This window comes from Meleagris gallopavo, chromosome 1 (assembly GCF_000146605.3).
Source record: "Meleagris gallopavo isolate NT-WF06-2002-E0010 breed Aviagen turkey brand Nicholas breeding stock chromosome 1, Turkey_5.1, whole genome shotgun sequence".
Lineage (NCBI taxonomy): Eukaryota > Metazoa > Chordata > Aves > Galliformes > Phasianidae > Meleagris > Meleagris gallopavo.
Genome location: NC_015011.2, coordinates 137,465,575 through 137,490,334, shown reverse-complemented (window position 1 = coordinate 137,490,334; position 24,760 = coordinate 137,465,575). Strand labels below are relative to the sequence as shown.

Here is a 24,760-nt window from a genome sequence, read left to right as displayed (position 1 = left end):
TGCTATAGAGTATCCAAGATATTGCTCTGCAGTCACCAAGTATGTCACCTGAGTTATTTCATCTGAGAATCTTGGTGACAGACAGAATATCCCATAATACCTAAAAATGAAATCAGATGCCTAAGGATAAATGACTAAATCAGGAATCTCACCAGCAGAATCTGAGACATACAAGGGATGAGTGGGCTAGCCCTTGCAAGTGATGCTGAATGACTGTCTGAACTTCTCTGGCTCAGCTGAGGGTAGACACAATTCATTGCATGAAATTAGGCATGAGGGATGTCTCTTTGGTGGTGCTCAGAAGACTGTCACAATCATCTTGATGTCCACCTATTGGACTTCCTCCAGTATATCCATGTCTCTCTTACACTGTGGGGTCCAGAAATGACACTGAGCTCTAGGTGCAGCCTCACCAGTGCTGAGTGGAGGAGAAGGATCACCTCTCTTTACCTTTCTGCTTCACTTTCCTTCAAGTTCTGGGAGCAGAACAGTCTCCAGGTCTTTTTGAGTTCACTGTTATCAGGCAATATTTCCAATTATTATGCAGTTTTAACCTCTGTCATGCAACATAATTAATCCTTATGAAGTCATATCTTCACTGAAATGGAAGACACAGTGGTGTCCATTAGCAGCTGTTGATTGATGAAATTTTCTTTATTTTGGCACCCTTGAACTTTAATTATGAAATTATAAGTTGTTCATAATGCTGCTGTCAGGCAGCCCACTGTTCCAGCTTGAAATGATGAAATACTCCCAATATTCATCTTCTGAGCTCGCTTGCCAACCGGTAAATAACACCTGACATCAAGTCAGAATATAAAGCACTTAAAAAGCAGTACAAATTTTGATATTCTGATTTTGCAGCTCTTGCTCTATTATTTCAGCTCCTCTTTATTCCTTGCAATATATTAGTGGCCAGAGCTACACAATGAAAAAAATCAGCTATTTAAAAAAATATATCTTTTGTTCAGCGATGATCAGCATTCTACTATCTTTTCACATGCATGGCGTACTCATAACCTATTTTTCTTTCCCTCTAGTAAGAGGAGCTGAATAAGGTTCTGGCTGAAGAGCCCCCTTTCCCATTTCATTGAAGAAGTGAATAAAGAAGGAATGACAATAAAATGCCTTGAATCTTCTACTGTAATCAATACTTTGCAGACATTATTGTGAATATGTGGAGTGAGTAGAGACAGGCTCTAAGAGAAAGTTAATGGCAAGGGATGGGGATCAAAACCACCTCATCTGCAGAGTCCAAGCTTTTTTCTGCCACACTGCAGCCGCCTGTCTGAGCTGACTATAGTTTTGATTTTGCAAAACCTTATGAAATATCTTTTGCAATATCAGACCAGAATAGAATGGACATTCTATTCAGTAAGTTGTTTGACACAGAAATAATTGTCTGTTTCTTTCTGACTTCTTCACTTGATTTTTTCTTTTTATGCATCTTTTATATTGGTAATATATGAAGGTACGCTATAAACACAAATACAAAACAGAGAGATCAAATCCTGACAAGTTACACCAGCCGAGGATCATAGTCGGGATAATTTTATCTGAAACTACTGATCTGTAATGTCTTCTCAGTTTGTTCTGAAAGTTAACTTTCCATATGATATACTTCAGAGTATGTCAATAAAAAAGATACCTTGAAATGTACGCATGTTCCGATTTCAGCTAGAACAGAGTTGATGTTCTTCATAGTGCCTGGGATGATCCCGTGTTTAGGCTTTAGGAGAAAAACAGTGTTGATGACACACCATTGTTTTAGTTGTTGCTGAACAATGCTGTACAGAGCCAAGGATGCTTCAGCTTCTTATGCTATCCTGCCAGAAAGATAACTGGAGATCATAAGGAACTAGGAAGGGATAGAACCAGGACAGCTGACTAATTGGTCAAAGGAGTATTCCATAACATATGACATAATATAAAAGAACAACAACTATGAAACTGAGGGGAGATGGCTGGAAGGAAGCTGCTGACTGGGGACTGGCTGAACATTGGTTGGTGGGTGTTGAGAAATTGCATCACTTGTTTGTAGGTCGATATAAGTATTATGATCATTACTGTTATTTTACTTTTCCTTTCATGAATTAGTGAATAGTTTTTACCTCAACCTTCAAGTTCTAAGTATTATGTTTTCCAGTTCTCTCCCCCATCCCACTGGAAGGAGTGAAAGGCTGTATAACAGTTAGCTGCTTGCTGGGTTAAAATGCAGCAATACAGTATTTTATTATTTTAAGTTTAAACAACATACATACTCCATATCAGTGCAATGTGACTGACTCAACATGAGGGAACAGCTGTTTTCAAAACTTTTACTAGAAAATACTTATATTTGCCAGCAAAGACACAAGGAGCTGTGAAGAAAGCATACAAATGAAAGCAAGTGAGACTGCTACAGGACAGCAAAGGAAAGTATTTGAAAGACAGATATAAAATCTTGGCAGGAGGGAGTATTAATTTTCTCTTCAGGTTTTAAGGTTTCCAAAGGTAAAATAATCCTCTACATGATCAGTGGGATCAATTACATTGAATGTGTCCTCAGCAAGTTTGCAGACCACAACAAGCTGAGTGGCGCAGTTAATATAGTAGAAAGAGGGGATGCCATCCAGAGTGACTTGGACATGCTCAAGAATCGGCCTCACATGATACTGATAAGGTTCAACAAGGCTTATAAAAGGGAGAGAGACCAACTTATACTGTCTGATAATGATAGAACAGGGTAAAATGTCTTTAAACTAAAAGAGAGGGAATGTAGATTAGATGTTAGGTGGATTTTTTTACTCGGTGGTTGGTGAAGCACTGGTACAAGTTGCCCAGATTGGTTGTGGATGTCTCATCTCTGGTAGCATTCAAAGCGAGATTGGATGGGGCCATGGGCAGTCTGCTTTTGGGTGGCAACCATGTCATGGAATCACAGAATTATTAAGGTTGGAAAAGCCCTCAAAAGTCATCTAGTCCAGCCATCTACCCTTCCCCATCATGCCCACTAACCACATCCCTCAGTGCCACATTCACACAGTTCTTGAACACCTCAAGGGATGGTGACTCCACCATCTCCTTGGAAAGCCTATTCCAATGCACCACCAGTCTTTGGGGAGGAAATTTTCTCTAGCATCCCACTGGAACATTCCCTGGTGCCTAGAGCTTCACCCAACTGTCAGCTGAGCAGAAACTGAGCTAGAGCTGAAACTTCCATAACAGGTATGGCTACATTTTTTTTCCAGTGGAAAACCAATTTCAGCAGTTGCCAAACAGCATTATTTTGTCTGTGCAGAAGTATTCTTGAGGGATTATTTATTTATTTTTTTGGGGGGATGTGTGTGTGATTATTATTTTTATTTTATTTTTTATTTTTCTTATGAATTCACCATCTTTCATTTGTGTTGCCATGGTTTTTCCACAGGTCAGTTACAGCCAAAGAGAGGGATGGCATTCATTGAAGACCCAAGTGTTCTCCACTCATGCTCGTTGCCATTGCCTTTCTTTTCATGGCCAGCTTCTTCCCACCCATATAAACCCTCTCCACCTATTGCTCCTTGCCTAGTCCCCTCACCAGTCCCTGCTCTCTGTTGCCATTTCCCCCATCACACTATCTCTACCTTGGCTCCCTCATTCTCTGAGTTTCTCAGTCCTCCATTTCAGTATCCTTCCTGGTACCTATATCCTAGATATCATACTAGAATTTCATTAAATGATAAACAGGGAAAAGTTGAGCAGCTTTAGAAAACTGTGTTGCCATCTCATGTAACGCAACAAAAACCGGGGATCTTCCATGTCTTTGGCAGGAGGGATAGAACTAGATGATCTTTGAAGTCCCTTCCACCCAAGCTATTCTATGATTATATGATTTTATGAATCACTGAAGAGTTCAGGACAGTATAAATGGAAAACCAAGAAGAGGGGAGTTGGTGCTGCTTTGTGTCCCTTCCCTATGTGAAGGAGCCTGGGAGGGTTGGTTGCAGTGACTACACTGAGCCATTCTGCTGCCCACCACGCTGTGCACCCAGTTCGTATGCTTATTTCCCAGTCTGCAGCCTCACCTCTGAAGGGTCATGCATTCTTGATGTGGATTTGGAAGGAGGGGATTGTGATTTGAGCAACAGAAGCTTTGGTGAAGACCAGAACTGTAGTGGTAGGCCTGCTACCCTGCTGTATAAGTCAGATTGGACAGCACTGTGCTGTGCCCCCATCATTCCTCTTGGCACTGGGACACACTATGTGGTGGGAGAAGCACAGCATCAACGCCTTGCTGGGGACAAGGCTCTGTTTCTCACCGCTCCGGTTCCCGTCACTGCTTTTTTTCTCTGCTTCTCAGCTCTTATCCTGTCCAGGAAGCCTAACCCACTGAGAAAACAGAGAAGAAGCAAGCTGTCATACCCAAGGGGCATTGTAGCAGCAAGTCTTAATTGAAGCATTTTATCTGCTGGGTCTTTTATATATGTGTGTGTTGAAGCATGACAGAAAGCAGGAAAAGTAGTCTTAATATTTTCTACTGGAAAGCAGCTACATTTTAAGATTTTTGGGCAGTCTTATTGGTTAGCAAACTAAATACGAGCTCCCACTGAGATGCACTGGCTGAGAATGCAGATAAGATGCAAGGAGGTACGACATCATTTGCAGAATACTGTGCCCCATGCTAGTGCCAGGCTTTGGAAGAAAAACAAGGGATGACAAAAAAGGAGAACTTTTAGAAAGGATAATTTGAGAAATCTAAAGAGATTTTAGATCAAGAATGACTACAAGTATGGAAAATATTCTCTGCCATGAGGCTTTATGGAAGCAATCCCTTCAGCCTGTTAAAAAAACCAACCCCAAACCAACAAAAAACAGTTCACCAAGAACAAACAAACAAAAAACCCATCAAAATCCAAAAGGCTTTCTGCTGAGCTGAGAATACTCACCCCTTGAGGCTGGAGAAGTTGTTAACCCAGTGGAAGGAGTAAGAACTCTGGTTAGGTGTTCAAACTGTTAGCTGACATTTGGCATTTCAAGGGGGATAGGCAGTTGTAAATAGCAAAGGTAATTAATCACTGGAACAATTTACCAAGGGATGTATCTTCAATTCAAAACTGAATCTCTTACAAAAACATACTATTTAATTCAGCCAGGAATTACTCCATTTGTTTTGTTGGAATATAACCCATGTAAACACAGCAGCCCCTGTGGCCTTATAATCTATTAAACTATTATTTTTTAAAATTGATTCAGTTTATTGTCCCACAGATAGCTCAGTTGCTAAGCTAATCACACATACCATCCTAGGGGGATTATTCATAATTATGGAGCAGAATGCCATCTCAGGTGGGAGAGGCAGTGATGTCTTTGCATTGTTTAAACAAGTCTGAGCTCTGGTAGAGGGCAATGCATATGAAATGGCAGAGGTCAGTCTGAAAGGAGGCACGGTACAGCAGCAGCTTTAGGGGAACTAAAATTAAATTCAGAGGGAACTCCAAGTTAATAAATTTTGTTTCGGAGGAAGGGCAGCAAGAGCACTGATTGCCAGGGCCCAAACACACATTACACATTCTGACTGTTAAAAAAAGTGAAAGAAACAATACACAAGAAGTCAAAACAAAGGAAAACAAAAAAGATTTCCTCACGCTCTATATAGAACAGATGTTATGGAAAAAGTTGAAAGATTTCATATGGCAGTCATGGCAAAAATAACACGCTTTATAGGTATGAATTCACAAACAATGTCATTTAGGTCAAAGAAAATACAGTTTAAATTCATTTCAGCTCTTTCTGAGATGAATGTAAGTAATAAAAAATTGCCAGCCTATTATCCCTTATTATTATAACTTCTAGTTAGCGAATAGGATATAGCTTCATATCGAATAGTTAAGACATGACAGACACTTGTGGAAGCATGGGGAGAACTGAAAGGTGTCTTTAGATGTGTTCTAGTTTCAGCTGGGATAGATTTGAGTTTCACCCTAGTAGCTGTGTTTTGGTTTGAGGATGAGAATAATGTTGATGACACGCTGATGTTGCAGCTGTTGCAAAGCAGTGCTTGCACAGAGTCTATGCCTTTCCAGCCTCTCATGCTGCCATGCCAGCAAGGATCTGGGGATGCACAAGGAACTGGAAGGGGACACAACCAGCACAGCTGACCTAAAATGGCCAAAGGGATGTTCCATACCATATGGCATCTTGCTCAGCAGTAAAACTGGGAGAGGTGGCCAATGGGGCTGCTGCTGCTCTGGGGATGGCACTGGTTGGTGGGTGGTGAGAAATTCCTTACTGTACTACTTGTTTTGTATATTCTTTTATCACTATTATTACAATTGATTTAGCTCTCTTTTCTGCCCTAGTAAACTGTCTATCTCAGCCCACAAGTTTTACCTTTTTTTTGGTTCATTCCCGTATCCCTCCAGAGGGGACTGAGTGGATGGCTGTGCGGTGCTGAGCTGCCTGCTGGGTTAAACCTTAACAACATGCAAGTCTGACTTTTTAACAACAGGCATAAAAACTACCATTTTCACTACATGATTAGCATTTCATGGCTGGTACTGAGTTTTACTCTGAGATTAATATTAACAGCAATATGTATATGAGCTGGAGGAATGGGACACTCTACGTGAAGACCATATCTACTTGGCATTTACTTGTCCTATGATTATTCAGTTCACCTCTTGTGCTTAGTCCCTTGCTTACCACTCCCTGAACAGTTGATACTTTCTGTTTGAACCATGCACAGCTTTCAGAAGAAAGAACAGTAATTATCCCCTGGCTCTCCCCAAAGCTCAGCCAGCAGTAAGAGAAAGGTTTCAGGTAATTCATTCCCTTCCTTCTGCAAAGTAACACACTGCCTTTGCCTTACTCTGCAATGCATTTGCAAAGGAATGGTAATTTATCTAGTAAGTCACGTAGCTTATTGATGCAGTGAATTGCACTCACTGTGTTAGTCGTTTTGGTATCAGTAAGATTCCTTGAATGTATAATATCTACTCTGTGGGACTGAGGCTCCCAGAATGGGTCTGAGAAAATATAAATGGATCATGCCCTAAAGCAAGTATTAAAATGCCCTGGTGTGGATTTGCAAAGTGTGACAGAAACTCCAAATAAGGGACACAAAAAATTAATTATGCAGACAACTGAAATTGCTGAGGATTCCTTCCTTTAGGGGACATCATTCTTTCTGCTACCACAGGCTCATGATTATTTATCTCAGCTCATAATTTTCCATCACAAAACTGTGGAGACACAAGTCTGTGCCAAAAGGAGATGACTTTTGAATTAGAATTGGAAGCGTTCTCAGAAGGCAGGGGGATATGTGCTTAAAATGTGACTTGAGGTGCAATGACAGAAGAAGCTGTTTGGGGTATCAAGCCTAGTACGTTGTGGGAAGGCAGTGCTGATCAGACCCTGAATATGTGCGAACAGCAGTGCAAGTGTAAGCTGCACCATGTCCTGCTTTCCCGAGCCGCTGGCACTGGGAATGTTGCAAGTGACCCTTTTTGTTTTCAGGGGCTAGCTCCCCTTCCCATAGAAACTGGACACAGGGACAACAGAGATGATATTTACTTGGGTTTTGATTCCAACCTGCAGCATGGAGCATGCCCAGGGAGCACTCCTGGAGCAGGGCACAGAGATGTGCTTCCCCATCGCAGGAGGAAGATGCAGCTGTTGGCTTGTTGCCGTACGTGGATGAGTCCAAAATGGTCTGCAGAATTCCCAAAGCATTTCCATTTTGGCATCAAAGATGCATACGAGTAAAATGAACGGGTACCTCATATGGACATTACACTACACATGCAAACTTAATTTGCTCATGCAGTGTTTAAACTGAGAGTCCAAGGGATGCTATCAAAAAGGATTTAATATTTCAAGAACTAGGGAGGCGAGCACACACGGGAGAAGGAGGAAGGCTATTTATGGATTCAGCAGCAGTGCAAGTGTTATATAATTCTTTGAACTGGAATATAAAATTGCGCTAGTTCTTTGGTTTCAGTTCTACTTTGTCTGAAACAGAAAAGGCTTGCATGTAGTTTGCTCATGCTGTGAACTGTTGTAGAAGCTTTTTGCAGATAGTTTTAGCCTGTGTGAATATATTACCATGTTTATTCACATAACTGAGACCACTTTGACAGAATTGGCAATGCTGTATCTTCCGAATTCAGAAAGATCAACTTGGCTTTAGCAAATGTTGTTCTCCCTGCCTCCTACAAAAGAGATAAAGCCTTCATTCTCATTCATAGTCTCATTCATAAAAGCTGACAAAATCAAAATGATCCTAGTCCTGAGATTCACCCCCTCACACTTGGCTATGTAAATTTCTGTGAAATCAGAAGAAAACTAGATGACATTGCTTTTCATGGGAGCTTTCAAGGCTGAAGCAGGAGCTGAAAGGGAAGTGCTGAAGAGCAGGTACATGAAAACCAGCTTAGCATTATTTTTCAGATCCAGATGCTAAGATCCACTTTAGATACACACTCCTAGGGAAGGTAGCCCAGACATCCATATTCCTGTGAGAACTGGAGGTGGTGTGGATGTGCCACAGCTGTGATCTCTGCTGGTCAGGATGAATGGAACAGTTTGACCTTGCTCCTTGGTGGTGACACACTGGAGACACACTTGGCTAATACACACACTTGGTCATAAGTTTGGAGTTGAACTGGAGGGAAATGGAGCCTTTCACAGCTGATGTACCAAGGCAAAGTATTATTTCACTGATTTTTCAGTGCTGATTGCAGTGTTACTGTGGCAATTCTTAAAGATGCATTACACAAAGATTGTAACTTTTCCTGGTGAAATGTCAGTGTCAAGAGGCAAAACAATGACAGAATTTGCAAGGAAAGAGATGCACGGGGAATGATGATGCAACAACACAGCAGCTCAGTGCCAGAGTGGTGTGGAACACCAGTGTTGGGCCCAGGCTATTCTTCCTTCCCAGCTCCCACCTCGTAGCACTGAGGGACTGATTGTTCTTAAAATAAACAAGATGAAAGCTGCCCATATGTGGTCCCTGAATTAGTGTGGAATGGAAACTGCTTTTACAATCTCTTACATCGTTTCCCTGCTGCTGCTGTCACTTTTCAGCAAGATACCTCAGACAGCAGTCTGGCTCGGCAGTGACAATTTCAATTAAAAACATTTGTTTTCAAATCATCTTAACAGTTTCCACATGGTGAGAAGTGCCTACTCTCCCTATGCAAATTGGGTGCAGGACAGTGAGTGAAGCGTGCATGCTTCTTTCTATATGGAAAAAGTTAATTCCTTAGTGGCTTCATTTGGCATCATTCTGTAACAGAGCCAGGGTGCTGCACTGTTGTATATTGCACAGTACTAATGGGGCTTTAGTAGAGAAAATTAGCCTTTTTTCCAACTTAGAAACAAAGGCAACTAATGCACAAAGAAAAAAGGAACTGCATGGAAAGGAAAAAGTTGGTTTGCTATGATATCTAGCCTCTAATTATGCTGTTAGTTGTTTGTATATCCTATTTCTGCAAAATCCGGGGCTATATACAATTTCTGTAACTGTAACAGATTCAAATATGTTGGGCAATTCCACAGTTTAATATCCCGACATTGCAAAGTAAACAAGTTTTTTTCCAACTATTCAAGACATTGTTCTCACTTAAATATATTAGGATTGAAGAACTGTGAAGGCTGCTATGTGCTGCAAATGTGTCCAGTGACCACGCTTGCAGCTGAAGCAAAACAGTTTTTCGGAAAGCACTGTTTTCTGTACAATCCTTTTGGTGTAGCCACTCTTTCTCTCCCCTCAAAAACCCTACTTCCCTCTCAGTACCAGACTCAGTCTTCTGTCACAGAAGAGTTGCAGCAATAAGCAGTCAAAGGCACAGGACCTACCCTGTGTTTGCAAACCATATGCAGATACGTCTACGTTTGACATGAGAGGCAGGCGTAGATAAAACCTTATCCTGGCATTTTCAGCCTCAGAGGAAGAAGCACTCACTAGTACTGATTAAAACCTACCCTAGGGTGAGATGGTAATCTGGTCCCTTCATTTTGCAGGATTGCTTAGCTTTTTAAGTATCTCAGCTCTCTTCCTGCTTAACCTGAAATTCCCTCTATAGTCTACAATGCTAATTATTAATAGCCTGTGAAATGGTTGTCTCTAGGAGATGGATACCTCCTTTTTTTTTGTGAAGGAGCTTCTACTTTTCTTTCTGTGTTTCTTCTACTTTTAGGCAGGCACTTGCTTAAATTCTTAGGGAACCAAAACCAAAGATGGATACATTCAGGTCTAGCTTAACTTACGTTAGTACAGCTCCTATCTCTTCTGCAAATGTCTAGGCACTGGAGCATTCATCCAGCATGGGAGAAACTCAAACAACCAGAAGGCCCAAGACAAGATCAGATGAGGGCATGCCCCTTCACAACCATTGCCAGGGCAGCCAGAGATGGCAGAGAGAAAAGGCAGATTGCTGATAGCATCTTGCTTCCTTATCTGGCTCTGTGTCTCCTGCATCCTTGGCCATAAAATGGTGAACTATTGTTTAGCTCATCCCAGGGCACTAATTTGGGGACTGCATATGGGAGCTGCTTATTTTCAGGAGGGGCTCAGGAAGACACAGTCTTGACCTAGTGCAGAAACTTAATATTGTTTTCCCATGAAAAAACTCAGATAGGGATACTCTTCAGCTTTCCTGATGCTTCTAAATATAAGTACCATATATTTTAAATACATTTATTTCCTTAAGTGAGAGAAGCATGACAGTTGCTTTCCAAATGTTTTGAGAACTATGCTGGGCAGAAAGAGCATTCCCTCTCACCGAGTGTTAAGAGCCTCAGCTACTGCTCCAATATGCCTAAGTCAGGCACCAAAAATAAGCAGATTGTGGAAACTCATGTTCTTTTTCTCTGTTGTATCAACAAGAAATGCAACCATTATTTTGCCCGCCTATGTCAGTGCAGCAACTGCTGTGTGACTGAAGACACAAACCTTCCGAGGAATATACAGATTCTTATTGTACTGTAAGAATCCAGGTCCTTTTGTTCAGCAGAAATAAGTCTATGTATACAGAAAGCGATGGAGTGAGTTGATGACCTGACAGTTTTAAACTAGACCACTGCAGATTTTACAGTCACACTACTGGAGCACCTTACTCTTTCAGGAGGACTCTATGCTTTGAGCAAAGAGACAGTAGAGTTGGTGGCTTGGAAAAAGCAAAAATAGGAGAGGGGAATAGGATGAACAAATAGGATATGGAAGACGGCAGAAGACAACTGTATCTCAAAGAAAGCAGATGAGCAGAGCACCAATGATGAAGAAGAGGTAGATGTGAGAAAGAAGGGAGAAATGAAGAGGAAATTTTCTCTAGACAACAAGCAAAGTAAATGCAGCAAGATAGATAGGCCAAATGGATACCAAGCTTGTATGAAATTTTAAATGACAATAATAAAAATTTTAGGAAAACTTTACCCTATAAATTCTTACAAACTCCAAGAAATTCACCAGGGCTTCCTCATCTTGAGGAAATTCTGTTGAACTCTAAGCCAGTCCAGATTCTATGGCAAAAGCAAAATTTATGGAAGTATTTCTAAGCAGAAAACTAAATGAAATAGGAAGTAAATTTTTTTTAACTATTTATAGTAAAGTTCAGAAATTGTTCTGAGTTTCCATGTGCAAATATATTAAATAAACACAAGTATTCTATAGACTTGTGGTATTACTTATCATGTGGATCCTTCTCACTTCCACTATTAAGGGCAGAGGAAGAGCTTAAAACAATATACATATTGTTGAACTCATCATTTTATAGGACTCATCCTATATAGGAGATTCCTAGAAGAATGAATAGATATAAGAATCTTTTTTTGACCAGTTAAATAGTATCTCTTGCATTCTTTAGCACTGGAGTTAGGATATACTAAACCTGAGACTATATGTATAAGTTAAGTGTACTGCTCATGGTCTGCTTAAGGCACAACCATAAAGGACTTGATACAAGCCTGCTGATTAGAATTTTCATTGACTTCAGTGGTCCCTTGGAAACATCCTCCAATCAATAAGTGAATAGATTAAAATAAGATGTCTCTAGAAGCAAACAGTAGAGAAGCCTGTTTCAGGTAATGATATTATAGCAATTTAATCCTGACATGAGAACAAATATGCTTACCATCTGTCTGAGAATATTAAATGGTTTGCAAGATTTGTTATTATTTTAACATGGCTGGGGTCGTTCTTAACTCTGTTATTGTCCAAGACTAAAGTGTAGAATAAAGACTCATAGAATCATAGAATGGCCTGGGTTGAAAAAGACACAATGATCATACAGTTTCAACCCCCCTGCTATGTACAGGATCACCAACCACCAGACCAGGCTGCCCAGAACCACATCCAGCCTGGCCTTGAATGCCTCCAGGGATGGGGCATCCACAGCCTCCTTGGGCAACCTGTTCCAGTGCTTCACCATTGTCTGTGTGAAAAACTTCCTCCTAATATCTAAGCTAAACCTTCCTTGTCTCAGTTTAAAACCATTCCCCTTGTCCTATCACTATCCACCCTCACAAACAGCCATTCCTCCTCTTGTTTATATGCTCCCTCCAAGTACTCGAAGGTCACAACGGGGTCTCCTCAGAGCCTTCTCTTCTCCAAGCTAAACAAGCCCAGTTCCCTCAGCCTTTCTTCATAGGAGAGGTGCTTCAGCCCTCTGATCATCTTAGTGGCCCTCCTCTGGACCCGCTCCAAGAGCTCCACATCCTTCCTGTGCTGGGGGCCCCAGGCCTGGACGCAGTACTGCAGATGGGGCCTCACAAGAGCTGAGTAAAGGGGGATAATCACCTCCCTCTCCCTGCTGGCCAATCCTCTTTTAATGCAGCCCAGAATATAGTTGGGCTTCCAGGCTGCAAGTGCACATTGCTGGCTCATGTCCAGCTTTTTGTCCACTAGAACCCCCAAGTCCTTCTCTGAAGGGCTGTTCTCAAGGAGATCTTTCCCCAGTCTGTATAAACACCTGGGATTGCCCTGGCCCATACGCAGCATCTTGCATTTGACCTTGTTGAACCTCATTAGGTTTTCGTGGGTCCACTTCTCCAGCCTGTCCAGGTCCCTCTGGATGGCTTTCCTTCCCTCCAGTATATAGACCGCACCGCCCAGTTTGGTGTCGTCTGCAAACTTGCTGAGGGTGCACTTGATGCCATTGTCTGTGTCATTGATGAAGAAGTTGAAGAGCACTGGTTCAAGACTGACTCCTGAGGGACATTGCTCGTGATGGGCCTCCACCCTGACACAGAAACATTGATCACAACCCTTTGGCTGCATCCAGCCAGCCAATTCCTAATCCATCGAAGAGTCCATCCTTCAAATCCATACGTCTCCAATTTAGAGAGAAGGATGTGGTGAGGGACCATGCCAAAGGCTCTGTAGAAGCCTGGATAGATGACATCTGTTGCCCTTCCCACTGTCCACCCATGCTGTCACTCCATCACAGAAGGCCACCAGGTTGGTCAGGCAAGATCTTGGTGAAGCCATGCTGGCTGTCTCAGATCACTTCTTTGTCTCATCTGTGCCTTAACATAGCTTCTAGGAGGATCTGCTCCATGATCTTCCCAGGCACAGAGGTGAGGCTCACCAGCCTGTAGACTTCCTCTGTACCTTTCTTTAAAATGAGAGTAATATGTCCCTTTTTCTGCGAGGACTTCACCAAATAGCCATGGTTTTCCAAATATGATGGAGGCGGCTCAGCAACCAAGAAGTTGCCTCTCTTCATAGTTCCTAGAGATACTTGGAAAATGGTGAAATTTGAACTGTTCAGGACACTGGTAGGGAAGGTCCCTTGGAATTCAGTCCTGAGGACTAAAGGGGTCCAGGAAGGCTGGTTCATCCTCAAGAAGAAAGCCTTAAAGGCACAGGAGCAGGCTATTGCTTTGTGCTGCAAGATGAGCTGGTGGGGAAGAAGACAGATATGGATGAACAAGGACATTTTCCTGAGGCTCCAGGAGAAAAAGAGAAGAAAGGATGTGGAAGAAGGGATGGTCAACTCAGGGAGAGTATAAAGAAGTTGTTAGGATATGCAGGGAGAAAGTTAGAAAGGCAGAAGCCCAGGTTGAACTCAACTTGGCCATTAGGGTAAAAGAGAATAAAATCTTTTTACAAACATATTAACAGTAAGAGGTAAGCTGAGGAGAATCTCCATCCCTTATTGGATACAAAGGGGAACATGGCCACTGAGGATAAGGAAAAAGCTGAGGTTCTCAATGCCTTCTTTACATCTGTCTTCAAAAACCAGACCAGCTATCCTTGGGGTACTCTACCTCTTCTCCTGGAAGACTTGCATGGAGATCAGAATAAACCACCCATGATTCAGGTGGAAAAAGTTAGAGATCTACTACTCTACCTGGACTGCCACAAGTCCATGGGACCAGATAGGATCCACCTGAGAGTGCTGAGGGAGCTAGTGGAGATGATAACCAAGCTGCTTTCCACCTTGTATCAGCATTCCTGGTCAACTGGAGAAGTTCAAGAGAATTGGAGTCTTACCAGCCTGACTCCCATCTACAAGAAGGGTTGTAAAGAAGATCCAGGAAACGACAGGCATGCCAGTCTGACCTTGGTGCCAGGAAAGGTTATGGAGCAAATCATCTTGAGGGAGATCACTTGGCACGTGCAGGACAACTGGGGGGATCAGGCCTAGGCAGCATGAATTCATGAAAGGCAGGTTCTGTTTGATCAATCTGATCTCCTTCTATGATCAAGTGACCTGCCTGGTGGATGAGAGAAAGGCTGTTGATATGATTTACCTAGACTTCAGCAAAACCTTTGACACTGTCTCCCACCGTATTCTCCTGGCAGCCCGTGGCTTGGACAGGTATACACTTTGCTGGATAATTGGTCCTAGAGTGTAGTGGTAAATGGAGTCACATTTAGCTGGCGATCAGACAGGAGTGGTGTTTATATCTTTACTGATGACCTGGATGAGGGCATTGAATGCACCCTCAGTAAGTTTATAGATGACACCAAGTGTTGATCTGCCTGGGGGTAGGAAGGACTTAGAGAGCAATCTATACAGGCTGGGTAGCTGGGCTGAGGCCAGTGGGATGAAGTTCAACAAGACCAAGTGCTGGGTCCAGCACTTTGGCCACAACAACCTCTGGCGTAGCTACAGGCTTGGGACAGAGTGGCTGGATGAATGTCTAGAGGAAATGGACCAGGGGGTGCTGGTTGAACTTGACTGAACATGAACCAGCAGTGTGCCCAGGTGGCCAAGTTGACTAATGGAATCCTAGCTTGTATCAGAAATAGTGTTGCCAGCAAGAGCAGGGAAGTGATCATTCCCTTGTACTTGGCACCGGTGAGACCACATCTTGAGTACTGTGTTCAGTTTCTGGCTCCTCAATACAAGAAAGATATTGAGATCCTGGAGCATGTTCAGGGAAGTGCAATGAAGCTGGTGAGGGATCTGGAGCACAAGACTTATGAGGAGTGGTGAGGGAGCTGGGATTGTTCAGTGTGGAGAAGAGGAGGCTCTTCTCTGAGGGGACCTTATCACTCTTTGCAACAACTTGTAAGAAGATTGTGATGAGATAGGGGTTGGCCTCTTCTCCTGTGTAATAATGATAGGACTAGAGGGAATGACCTCATGTTGCACCAGGGGAGGTTCAGGTTGGATGATAGGAAAAATTTCTTCTCCTATAGCGAGGTCTGACACTGGAATGGGCTGCTTAGACAAATGATGGAGTCACTGTCCCTGGAGGTGTTCAAGAGATATTTGCACTGGATGTTGTACTGAGGGACATGGTTTAGTGGGAAATATTGGTGATAGTTGGACTTGGGCTAGATGATCTTGGAGGTCTTTTCCAATCTTGCTGATTCTGTGTTTCTAATTCCAGAACTGTATTCATCTCAGGTAACCCAGACACCTAAACTGCTGTATGGGGCTGCTGAATCATGGCCTGAACCTTTGATTGATCACCTGAGGCGAGCAATGAGTCAGCCACAGGAGCACAGATGAAGGCAATTCACCTGTGCTGCAGGAAGGGGTGGAGCCTGGCTCCACCTCTCCTAGACCCATTTAAGAGCTGACTGCCAGTGGGGAAGGATCTCTCTGGAGATCTGCTCCATCAGGAGTTCATCTCATGAGCCCAGGACAGGGTGAGTGACTTTCTCTCATTTCCTCCAATATAAATTATATTAGCCAAGCTCCTGGATATATGTATATATACCATCTGTATATCCATTGATTAAACAACTGCCTAAGGTGAGAAGTTCTGGCCTGGAAGGTGTCTGTCCCCTTCACTGATTAGATGATCATCCTAGCCTTGATACCTAATTAGTAGCCAGTTAAAATACAATACTGGTCACCACTGGTGTCATTCCTGCTATGCAAAGTTCAAGAGGAGGAAGAGAGATGCAAAACACCCAGGACTTCTGCTTATATGAACAGCAAAGAAGAACAATGATTATCTTGCACAAATTGACAACTTCAAACATCCAACAGACATCAAAACTTCTCGTCTTCATTGACCACTTAAGGATCCAGCCTTAATAACACTGGATGCTTTTCTTTCTAAACTGCTGAACTGAATATTGGTGAAGTTTTGCAATAGGAAAAATATTTCTCTGAAGAGCAGCAGTGGCTTTTTCCATCTGTTCGCACCTGCTTCCTTTCTGAGTTAACAAAGATTGTTTTGGTGCTGTTAGCACTGCAGAACCACAGAAAATATGTGAGTGGGAGTTCATGCTCTGTGAGGCATGTCCATCATCAACAGAACCATTAACTAATTTCTGGCATCACCTGCTGTGCTAGGTAATGTTTGTCATCCTGAGGCTGTACAAGCTAGAAAGAGGCCAACCTGTTCTACAAGGTCTGAATGGAATTTTAAAAGTGTGCAGAATCAATATTAGCACTTGATATAAAAATGTGGAAAGTAATGGTAGAGCTGCTATCAGCGAAGACATTAGCAAAGGTAGGAGATGAGAGCAACAGTGAGTGTACTCTAAGTCTGTAACAGACAAGTCTTAACAACATAGTATACAACAGAACTAATAATTTTATTTTGAGATTTAAGAGTGATTCAGGCTGGAAAAATCAGAAAGTAAGATGTTCTATAATCTTTTATAAGGATTGCCTCCTTACCGCTGTCTGGTAACATAATGGTATTGGCTTCTGGTTTTCCCTTTTTACTTTGATTTGTGGGGGGTTTAAATTGTCAAAACACAGTTTACCCACTTTTTATATGCTCATAAATTCAAATAAATAATAAAATAAAAATTGGGCCATTTATTCAGTCACTTTTCAGAGAATAACCTCATTTTAAAAATACAGGCTTAGCTGCAGGGTAAGCAATCTTTCAGCATTATGTTTCCAATCTGTCAATCTGATCAGAGCTTAAAGGCCTGACATTCTGTTTCTTTCCATAGAAACAAAGCACTTATTTGACAGTAAGTATAGCTTAAGCTGCCTTAGCTTATGAATCCCTACTCCTCTGCTGTCATTACCTTTGTAAATTGGACAGTTGTCAGCTTGAATGAACCTTGATGCCAGGTGCTTTGAAGGTCATTACCTGGCATAGAGCAGAAGCTTTGCCAGCACAAACATTGACTAGCTCTGGAGTAAATAAGTGCCAAGAATTAATCTTATTCCATCTTTCTGATCATGACAGTCCTCCTACATCTACTTTTATGTGTAAACTGGAGACTATACATCCTTCTGTCCATGCTTTTTTTCATCTTCAGACGCTCCCCTTTCAATCCTAAGTAGATCAATAAGTAAAAACTTCCCTGATTTATTTTTTAGGCTAAGACAGCTCTGCTCTATTCTACTATTTGAACTTTATCATGTCAATCTCAAAGGCATTTCTTTATTCCACCAGTATTAAATATGAGGGCTACTTTGAAAGTAATGCCTCCTATTTTATTATGTTGGCCCATGATGTCAGAGGCAGATGTTTGTGGTATACAGAAGAGGTTGAACCTTCCCATCAATATTCCATTACATGCTGTTCCTGTGCAACAGATGGTAGCACAGGGCCATTGTGACACAGTGGCATCTGACATGGTGTGTGAAGCAAAGACATGCCAATGAATTTTCCCATGTGGAAAAAAAATGCACCCATTCACATTTATTGATGCTAAATGAGATCAAAAAACAGATGTGAACATAGTGAGTGCTACATTTCAACAGTGGCAACAGTGATGTGAAAGACAAACCACGTTCTAGATGACCATGCACAGTTATCACACTACAAAACAAAAAGTGTTTCGATCAGCTCATCCATGTGAATTGAAAGATTATGTCCAGGGAATATTGGCTTCAATATGTTGGAAATGATGGAGGCAACACTGGGATATTGCAAAGTTCGCATCAAGTGTGTCCTGTGAATGCTCACACAGGAACAGGAAGAACACCATATACAAGTTTATCAGGACGTCTTAAACTAATACAAGGCTTAAGGTGACAGTTTCCTGGATCACGTTGTTACCACTGGCAAGATGTGGGGTGACAGAGTCAAAACAGCAGTTCGTTGAGTGAAAACACATGAATTCTTCACTGAAGAAAAAATTCAAGATGCAGCCCTCAGTAGGTGAAGTGATACGCACTGTCTTTTCAGATAGGAAAGGGTTGATCTTTCTGGATTTCCTGGAACCCAGACAAACCATCAAATGTCTGCTAAATAATGACACCGACTAAGTTGAAGTCTTGAACTTCCCGGATCAGACCAAAGAAAAAGATAACTTCTCTCTTGCAAAATGATAATGCCAGGCTTCTTACCTGCTTAAAGATCATGGAGCACATTGCCAGTCTTGGTTGGACTGTCCTATCTCATCCACTGTGTGGTCTGGATTAGGCACTACTGACTTCCATCTGTTTGGGATGATGGAAGATGGAGTGCATGAGCAACATTTTCTTAGCAATTATATGGTCATAACAGCTGTGGAAGTGTGGATCACCTACACTGGTGAGGATTTTTATGACTGCAGAGTGCAGGCTTTTGTTCCTTGCTGACAAAAGTGCTTAACCATCAATAGTGTTATGTAACTGAGGATTTACTCAAACAGCATTATTGTACTCTTTGTATCTGTTGGAGTTTCTATGGAAATAAATAGGAGACATCACTTTCAGAGTGACCCACACTCATTGATGTTCTCTGGTTGTTCCCCTTTTGCTATCAGTTTCATATATCAAAACTATAAGATGAAAATCTCACTAGTCCCATTTTCCAGAACACTATGGAAGGAGAACTAACAATGATACAGGCCTCAAGATCTCATATTACCATTATTAGGAAATGTGTGACTATCTCTAGTAAGTAGCACTCTACTAGGTAGCAGATTTTACTGCTGACCAAAACAATATCTCAATTCTTAAGTCATACCAGCTGAACCAATCCTAAAAAAAAGAAAACAACTGCATTCAAGCTGCTCCTTTTCATTTTTTCCATTGTTTTACTTTGTTGTTCTATTGTTTTCAGGACACAAAAAAAATTCCAACTCCTACTGAAAAGTAAACTACATGCAATAGATGCTTCTTCAGAAATGTCCAGAGCAAGTTCTTATTTTGGTACATCTAAGTGGGAAGCCTGAAGACTGGAGAAATAAATATCCTAGAAACATTCTTAAAAGTAAAGAAATAATAGTACAATTTGTTTATTTTCTGAGTATGGCATAAGCAATTCATCTGTTATTTCTGGGTGGTCAAGAAGTTTATACTTGAAAGATTATCCTATAACTCCAAAACAAACCCAAACCACAAATATTTAAACTATGAAGATTTTATAGTAAGAGCCACTTCAATAAAGTCTTACTGGAAAAAATTTCCTAAAGTTTTTAAAATTCCTTCACAAAGTATTTAAATAGACACATTGGGAAGTTGCCTGCCATCTAATGTACTCGAGGTGAAATTTATAAATGTTGAGTTAAAAATGTTGACTTTAATTGTGTTTAGTTTTATCTCAAACATATTTTCCTAGAATAAAAACTGCAGAGCATGCATATAAGAAATTAGTTGATGTTTCAGTATATTTTTTCCAGCACAGTGTCCTACTGAAATAATTGCATTTCTTCCTTCCATACTGGTTACAGAAGCATACCAGGGAACATAGTTCTTCTGTAGCAACCACTGCATCCAAGTAGGAAATAGCAGAAGTTGGCTTGCTGTGGTATGGCAAAGAAATCTTTCAGCAGCAGAACTAGCTCCATAGCTGAGCACTGCAATCCCTACTGCTATCTGGATAGCTAACCAGATGATCAGGAGACATAGTGCCAGCTTGACCTGTCTGAGTGTCATTCTTGAAATCTAACTGATATTAATGCTGGGTTGTAATGAGGACTTGTTGACTGTTATGGGTCCCTTCCAACTTAGGATATTCCATGATACTAGTTTGCTCAGCACTTAACTAAATATCTGGGCACTCTTTCTTATTGGGAAGACATAGTCTTGCTCTCCACACTAGGAAAGCATGTGTGATGATCATAGCCATGTTTGCCGAGTCAGCTTCCTCAAGCAGGACCCAGATCATTCAAACTTGTAGACATAAATGTGAGTATGAAAGTTCAGGAAATGTGAATATAATCTCTACCCATATTTTCTGACTTGGTTTTCAGAAAAGTAGAATGCATTCAAACTTTGCTGGTTTCAGAAGAAGCCACAGTGGAGTACGCATTCTGGAAACAGTCCTCCACATAGCTGGGATTAAATGGAACATAAATATGTATCTAGCATTCTCTTAAGATAAATCTAATAAAAAAGACAAAGAACAACAAAAAATAGGAGACATCACTTTCAAAAAAAAAGGAAACATCACAACAACAACAAAAAAAACAATTTAGGACCTGCTGGGTTTATAAATAGAAAATCTAACTCATAAGGAAATAGCACAGACCGTCATAAATAGCCATTCATGATATGTTAACATTCTGGCAATTGAGCCCAAAGGATATAATTTTTACTATCACTCGAGTCATTGGTAAAAAGCATGAAACAAACTGCGTCCTATGTAGAATATATCTCATCCATTGTGAGCTACAGGAAAATCAGATGTCTGCCAAGAGCTAATCATTTAGACTCATGCTGTAGTCAAAAGGCAAAGCCTAGAGAGCTCTTCCTCCCTCATGTCATAGATAGCTATCTTTATACTGGATTAGATTCTCTCTCTGAAAATGTCTTTATTTATTACCTCAACATAGAGAAGATTTAAATTATTTGGTTAGATTTGAATAAAAAACATAACAGAAAAATAAAAACTTGGAAAAAAAATAAACATATAGAAAATAAAAAATACAGAATTACAACAGGCAAAATAAAACCTGTAAAGTGTTTTTCTAGGAGTCCAGTTCCTAATTAAAGTTAAATTTAAGAAAGAAACCAAGAAGCACTACTTAAACTATTAAGAAAGAAAACTATTTCTAAAGAATTCTTTCAGCAACAATGAACCTTACATTTAAGCAATCCACTGGCCTCTTCTTTTCGATCTTATTCTTGTATAAAAAAATACGTAGACAACAAATTTTAACTACTTGAATTTCTTTGAATTTCCTTTCATGCTTTTTTCTTTTTCTTTTGTTTTGTTTTCTTTTGTTTTATAGAACCTGAGTAAGTGATTTCAAACCCAAATCAGTCTGCAGCTGGATCTAAGCAACGTTCTTTCACAGTGGTAATTTTGTGACCACTGAAACTCTGCCTGTGTTTTGGAAGAAGGCAACTAGAACCATCAGACAATAGCAGAACACTCAAACTCACCATTAAGGTGAATCTCTTTTGCTGATCACCTAAAATGTTGTAACATGGTCTCTGTGACTTGCCCTTTAGTAAACATTGTGCAAGATCTTTCACTGATGGTCTTGTCTTAGTGAAAATGTACCCTGGTTCTGCATTATGGTTTGGCAAGATACTAGGAAAAAAATTGCATTGCCTGGAATAAACTCAATGAATCTAGAGGACAATCTTTTCAGAAAATTGTGTGGGAATAAGATAAAAACAAACTAGAAAATAAACAAGCTCATATGTACTCTTTACAACAAATGGTTTTTACAATCAAAGACATGGAAGCTGTACAGATCGATTGAGAAAGAAGAACTTCGCATAAATGTACAAATGCTTGGTAGTCTTAGAAGGAAAAGCTTATGTTTGAGAATATGATGTAAAGAAAAACATCTGGAGACTTCTGAATCCTGAAAGGCACATGGATTCTAGCTAACTGTAAATAACCATGAACAAAGAATATCTCAGTAGCCAATATTTTTCTCTGCTGGTATCAAATGAAATTCATTTGGTATCAGCTGGAGTTTTTATAGTGCTAATGGAAGTTATTTTCAGTTATCACATCAGCCTATAAGTATACAAAGGCAGCAATTTTGCTAGTAATCTGGAGATCATTTTGTGTGTAGGGGGTATACTTTAGTCTATTTCTGCAGTGCAAGCTTTTATCTTAATAAATGTGGTGAATCATAAATAAAAAGGAAAAGATAAGAAATGAACATTCAGCTGGGGCTAAGGTTGGTTTGGAAACATTTCATAGTGAACTCTAAAACATGATGACGTCCAGTAAGCCAGCTCAGGGGGGAGCCAATGCATCCGAGAACTACATATGACAGATATTTTCCTCACAATAATTTCTCTGATGTTCCTTTAATGCATGCTATGAGATATAAACAAGTAAAATTCTGCTGTGCTACACAGCATACGTGTAACTGCAATTCTTTTTAATAAACTCTTGCTTTCTAGCACAAATCAGCCTGCCAAAGGATGATGTAGCCCCATAAATAAGATTTGGTTTAACTTCAAAGCTCTCTAAATTCTGACAACAATGCCAGCCTCTAACTGTGTTATGCTGCTTAGTATTTCAACACGTTATGGTAAGAGGCAAAATCACTCTCTGTAATTGCCCACTATGAAGAGCTTTTGTATCTCAAATCTCTGTTACTCACTTTCTTTAATGACAAATTTAACATTAGCTTGTTAAGCTAGTGTAAAGCACATACAGTGCTCAGAAGTTATGCAGTGTGGTGCTTTACAGCATGTGCAGACAATTTGGCTGTGCAAGAGAGCAGGGCTGGGCTCTCAGAAGGCGGAGCAGCTGAGCATTCTTGTCTTATTTTAAATTGTCAGTGAGTGTGGAGAGCTAACAATGATGGTCCTAAAAGAATCATAGAATCATAGACTGGCTGGGTTGAAAAGGACCTCAAAGATCATCTAGTTTCAATCCCCCTGCCATGGGCAGGTTTGCCAACCACTAGACCAGGCTATCCAGAGTCTGGGAGAGATGAACTGAACTGTTTATATAACACTCATCAGTTGTGGCTGGGTGAGATGCAGACTGCTGCTCTGCACTGCATAGTGTTCCCTGATGCCCTGATGCTGCAATTGTCATGCTTGGAGGTCTATCAAAATATACAATATCCCCAAAACTGCTTGGCTGCTAAAATTGCCCTCCCACTGAAAATAAATGTTAGTTTGGTTATAGTGTTGGTTACAGACCCAAGTTTCATCTTTTCACGTGAGTGGAACCCAATTGAGGTTTCATCACACCCCTATTTCAGTAAGTCATCATCAGTTAATGAGATAAATAAAAGCAACTGGCTGAATTCAGAACATAACAGTACAAGCCTTTAACAACGCTTTCACCACTTTTGTTTAAAATTGAGTTATATAAAAGACATACACTCTAGTTTTATAACGATTAGAAAAGAAGCAAAGTGAAAACAGTAGGTTCAATCTTTTTCATGTATTCAATGAATGTAAGTCTGATTTTTTTTTTTAAAGCAGAAATGTTGCTAAACAAAAAGCTGAAGAAAGCTGAAGCATCACAGATTTTCAAACCTGCAGGACATGCACCTCCAAGAACTTTTCCAGAACAGTTCCAGGCACACAGATTGAAATTAACATTAGATTCACCATTTTCCACTCAGTTAATAAAATATTGTGACATAAACTCTTGTTCTTTTTTTAAAATGATTTCCTTACCTGTGCAAATGGCTAAGCATTGGCCTCCATTATTTTTGCTATCCTGGTAAAAAAAAAAGGGTCATGAAAGTAGCTGAACTCGCCAGCCAAGGCAAACTTACTACTGCTTTAGGTTACTGAGATGACAAAACACTTTTCCCCAGTGCAACTGAATCTTCATTTTCTTCCCCTTCGTTCAGTCACATCTACTGTAGCAGAGAGATCCAAACTCAGATCCAAACGGCATCATCATGACCCATACTTACTTTGCATTCATGATTCAAGGCAGTACAGAATTAGGATTCTTCTAGTGAGTTCAAGTGTGATGCAATAATTGTGTTGTAACCTGGTGAAGGGCTGAGGGGTGGAAGGTGTGTAAATCATTCACCTCTGTCAGTCTTGTGAAGTTACAGTGATTTTGGTGTGGGAACTTCTTTTGGATGAATTAAGACAAGTCAGTGAAGACTGAGTTGGGAATGTACATTTTGATGTGAATTCTTAATTTTTTATTCTTAGGTTGGGTAGGAGATTGTAGAGAATTTGGAAAACCTGCTGTGCAAGTCATCCTCTGTTTACATTTATGTGACAAAAGAGAAGCCTGAGTGGCAGAAGGCACTGAGTTTTGTGCTGGTCTTTAGTATCCACATGAGTTCTGTTTCTAGTCCTGGAGCTTATAATAGAAAATCGCACTGTGCCTGCAGAACCGAATTTTCAGCTATGTAGTCAGTCTGCAGCTTTACAAAGCTTTTAATTATTCCAGACTTTAAGACAGACAGTCTTAAAGTGGAAATGCATGACTTTGAACATCATTTAATATTTTCAGGAAAGCTGATTCAGAAAGCAGAAAAATTAATCCTGTTTTGTTGAATATTCTGTACTAGTTGAAGCCAAGGCTAATTCAC

The 24,760-nt window shown here is 40.6% G+C and overlaps 1 long non-coding RNA gene across 1 annotated transcript; it reads right to left on the bottom strand.

Moving 5' to 3' along the window:
* Nucleotides 1-673: 673 nt before the first annotated feature.
* Nucleotides 674-24,179, bottom strand: LOC109365658. The gene is made up of 5 exons (XR_002111370.1): nucleotides 24,125-24,179; nucleotides 23,880-23,922; nucleotides 18,690-18,782; nucleotides 1,649-1,826; nucleotides 674-798 (listed from the first exon to the last, which is right to left on the bottom strand). It is a non-coding gene; the product is annotated as an uncharacterized LOC109365658 (long non-coding RNA).
* Nucleotides 24,180-24,760: the final 581 nt, after the last annotated feature.